The following is a 4,843-nucleotide window of genomic DNA, read 5'->3' as shown; positions in this document are numbered from 1 at the left end:
CTTGCTGAATCCCTCCCTTGGATGACAGGTGTTCCTTAGCCTACTCACTGTCTTATTCATCCAGGCCTTCATTTGAGAAAAAAATAATTGAACACCAGCTTTGCACACTGTTTTTTTAAGACATTGAACATTCAGAAGAGTGAAAACAATTCCTGCAATTATGAAGGCAATGAAGGCAATCACAGTCCAGTGGGAGAAGGTGATCACTAGAGCTTGAGAATGCCATAGTTTGGACAGAAAGTGCTTTTGCTACCCAGGATGCAGGTGATAGGAGCATGGGAGTGTTCCAGAGTGCTCCCCCAGAGGCCTGATGGGGTGGGGTGGGCAACTTGAGCTGGAGTTTGCTGCAGCTCATGTCTTCAAGATATTTCTCTTTTTAAAGATTTTATTTACTTTTCACTACATCTGTCTTTGGGGTAAATACCCAGTAGTGCAATTGCTGGGTCATAGGGTAGCTCTATTTTTAATTTTCTGAGGCACCTCTACACTGTTTTCCAAAGTGGCTGTACCAACTTGCATTCCCACCAACAGTGTAAGAGAGTTCCCCTTTCTCCACAATCTCTCCAACATTTGTTGTTTCTTGCTTTGTCAATTTTTGCCATTCTAACTGGTGTAAGGTGGTATCTCAGTGTTTTGATTTGGATTTCCCTGATGGCTAATGATGATGAACATTTTTTCATGTGTCTGTTAGCCATTTGTATGTCTTCTTTGGAGAAGTGTCTGTTCCTGTCTTCTGCCCATTTTTTGACTTGATTATTTGTTTTTTGGGTGTTGAGTTTGAGAAGTTCTTTATAGATCTTGGATACCAGTCCTTTATCTAGTCATTTGCAAATATCTTCTCCCATTCTGTGGGTTGCCTCTTTGTTTTGTTGACTGTTTCCTTTGCTGTGCAGAAGCTTTTTATCTTTTTTTTTTAAGATTTTATTTATTTATTTGAGAGAGAGAATGAGAGACAGACAGCATGAGAGGGAAGAGGGTCAGAGGGAGAAGCAGACCCGCGCTGAGCAGGGAGCCCGATGCGGGACTCAATCGTGGGACTCAATCCCGGGACTCCAGGATCATGACCTGAGCCGAAGGCAGTCGCTTAACCAACTGAGCCACCCAGGCACCCGTGAGAAGCTTTTTATCTTGATGAAGTCCCAAAAGTTCATTTTTGCTTTTGTTTCACTAGCCTTTGGAGATGTATCTTGAAAGAAGTTGCTGTGGCTGATGTCAAAGACGTTACTGCCTATGTTCTCCTCTAGGATTTTGATGGATTCCTGTCTCACATTGAGGTCTTTTATTCATTTTGAGTTTATCTTGGTGTGTGGTGTTAGAGAATGGTCAAGTTTCATTCTTCTGCATATGGCTGTCCAATTTTCCTAGCACCATTTATTGAAGAGACTGTCTTTTTTCCATTGCATATTTTTTTCCTGCTTTGTTGAAGATTATTTGACCATAGAGTTGAGCGTCCATATCAGGGCTCTCTATTCTGTTCCATTGGTCTATATGTCTGTTTTTGCCAAACTGTGGAAAGAGCCGAGATACCTTTTTTTTTTTTTTAAAGATTTTATTTATTTATTTGAGAGAGAGGGAACACAAGCAGGGGGAGTGAGAGAGAGAGAAGCAGGCTTCCCGCTGAGCAGGGAGCCCGATGCGGGGCTCGATCCCAGGACCCTGGGATCATGACCTGAGCCGAAGGCTGACGCTTAACGACTGAGCCACCCAGGCGCCCCCCGAGATACCTTTCAACAGATGAATGGATAAAGAAGATGTGGTCCATATATACAATGGAATATTACTCAGCCATCAGAAAGGATGAATACCCAACTTTTACATCAACATGGATGGGACTGGAGATTATGCTAAGTGAAATAAGTCAAGCAGAGAAAGTCAATTATCATATGGTTTCACTTATTTGTGGAACCTAAGGAATAGCATGGAGGGCATTAGGAGAAGGAAGGGAAAAACAAAGGCGGGGGGGAATCAGAGGTAGAGATGAACCATGAGAGACTATGGACTCTGAGAAACAAACTGAGGGTTCTAGAGGGGAGGGGTGCAGGGATGGGTTAGCCTGGTGATGGGTATTAAAGAGGGCACATACTGCATGGAGCACTGGGTGTTTTACAAAAACAATGGCTCATGGATCACTACATCAAAAGTTAATGATGTATTGTATGGTGACTAACATAACATAATAAAATAAAATTTAAAAAAAAGGAATATAAACCTGAAAAAAAAAGATTTTATTTACTTATTTGAGAAAGAAAGATGCAGAGAGTACGCATGAGTGGAGGGAGGGGCAGAGGGAGAAGGACAAGCAGACTCCCTGCTGAGTGCAGAGCCCAACATGGGGCTTGATCCCAGGACCCAAGATCATGACCTGAGCCGAAGTCAGATGCTTAAGTGACTGAGCCACCCAGGTGTCCCAAGATATTTCTGATTATAAACTTATTACATATAACTTTCTGCCATCAAGACACAAGTCTGGTCACAAGGAAAAAATAAAGAGGGGTGTCTGGGTGGTTCAGTCAGCTAAGCACTGGACTTGTGATTTTGGCTCAGGTCATAATCTCATGGGTCATGGGATCAAGCCCACATAGGGCTCCATGCTCAGTGGGGAGTCTGCTTGAGAGTCTCTCTCTCCCTCTCTATCTGCCCTTCCCACTCATGCATGGTATCTCTCTTTCCCTCTCTCTAAAATAAATAAATCTTTAAACAAATAATAAAAATAAAAAAATTAAAAGGGAACATTTCCTCTCAAAGGTGTAAAAGACATTAATCAATACCCCACACAGACTGATGAGAAATAACCTCTATATCTAGACATACATCTCTAAGTACAAAATCAATGATGATATAAAATAAATTGGTACTGAAAAATATTACTCTAAATGTTACAAATGTAGGTTTTTTCTTTTACTAGAGGATGAACTCTCAAACGTAAATTTTCAAGTGAACATACAAATGCCTAGTTCTAAAAAAAAACATTGACAATATTGAAATGTAAGTAAGTGTTAAATATTAAAATAATTTTTTTAACATAGACTCTGAAGGGTAGCAACCATACAATAATTTGTTTTTGTTTCTCCAGTGCATGCATAGTGTCTGCTACGCAGTTGGTCAGGCTGTAAGCTTATCTGATTTATGTTTGCTGAAGGCTGAGAAATTGCTGGAAAGTCTCAGGCAACTGACTGTCTAGGATTTTGTGTATCTAATAAAATTTCAGGTTACTATATATTTCCCTTAATTGCATGATGAAAGAATACAGTGCTTTTTGGTACAAGAGTTGTTGTATCTATGCATTAGTTACATGACAATATTTCAAAAGCATAATATTGGCCATTTTAATTTCCTGATTCTTTGTTTTCATTTCACAGTGATGCGAAATAGAGCACAGTAACATCATGATTGTGGAGAAATGACCTAGATGTCAAGACAAATTCCCCAGAAGGGAGATATTTGGCATGAGTACAAGGGACTTATTTAACAAACCAGTCAGAAAAATTGCAACTAAATGCTCATTATATGATATTGGACAAGCCTAGGGAATCAAGTGATATTTTCAAAGAGGCTGCTGATAAAAATCACTCTCTTTAGCAAAATAAAATTACTTGATCCTTTTTACATACTTTGAAAAGTTGAAAACACTACACTGGGGTTTTGATTTCTACTATAATTAGTGCAACATGGTTTAATTCACTTTTTTTTTTTTTCAAGATTTTTCCATCTGTTGGTGCCATAAACCCTTGAGTGAACTTGGGGATTTTTGTATCATCTTGTTTCACAGACAATATGGCAAAGATAACAGTTAACTCCATTTATTTCTCTCTGCTAAGATTCTTGGCTGTAATCATCTGTTTACTCCCATGGAAAACAGAGAGGAAATTATACACCACTTCAATCACACAGTTCTTTTTCCCCTTTCCTCAAGCTTATAATGTGCCTCTAATAAAATGTGCTGACATGTGAAATCCTAAACAAATATTCAGTGAAGAATTATAGGTGCAAGTGTATCGTCCTAGAGGAAATGGATGACAGAATGATATAATACACACAGTCCTTTTCCTACTTGTTAAAATCTGGTTGGCCAGACATCCGAGTAACAGTTCAAACAATAAATGATAATGTTCCCTAGCCACAGACTCTGATCTCCCGGCTCCAACACCAATGCCAATGAATGGCCTTTCTTAACAAATCCTAAATCATAACATCGGGTGCCACAAAGTGGGCTTTGTCTCCTTAACCCAAGTATATGATATATTTAAAACCCTGTAGATTCTACCATGTTAATCTATCTTTTATATCTGACTCCCTGCTTCCACTGACATCCTTGATTTCATCTTTTACATTACCAGCAGATGGATTTTTTTCCCCCAAATTAAAGCAGGATCCCATTATCTCCTGCCAATAATGGCGCTTGCCTATAGAATAAAATCCTAGCTCTTCCCACTGGTACCAAGAGCCTTCCACAGTCTGGTGTTACTTGCTGCTTTTGCTTCTCTCTCATGGTATTTCCCACCCAACCCCCCCTTTCAGCCACATCAAAATTCTGGAAGTTTCTGAACATTATGGGATGTTTTAATCATTCTGCTCTAATCGAGCAATTTGAATGGCATTAACCTCTCCTTCTCATTCATTCCTTTTTAAAAATTCTTATTCAACAAATATTTACTGAAGACCTAGTATGTGCCAGATTCTGGGCTAAGTCTTGGAAACAAAAAAACCGAATCACTTAAATGTGCAATACTCCAGGAGCTCAGGGTCCTAAAGACAAGAGTGACATTGATCAGATAGTCATGACCTTAGCAGGACCTCAACTCCTGCCCTTCTTCGTACCACACTTTTATGTATTTCCCAATTA

This window comes from Mirounga angustirostris, unplaced genomic scaffold (assembly GCF_029215605.1).
Source record: "Mirounga angustirostris isolate CCGP_5_RB_7025 unplaced genomic scaffold, mMirAng1.0.hap1 SCAF_7, whole genome shotgun sequence".
Classification (NCBI taxonomy): domain Eukaryota; kingdom Metazoa; phylum Chordata; class Mammalia; order Carnivora; family Phocidae; genus Mirounga; species Mirounga angustirostris.
Note: the sequence above shows the minus strand (reverse complement) of the source record.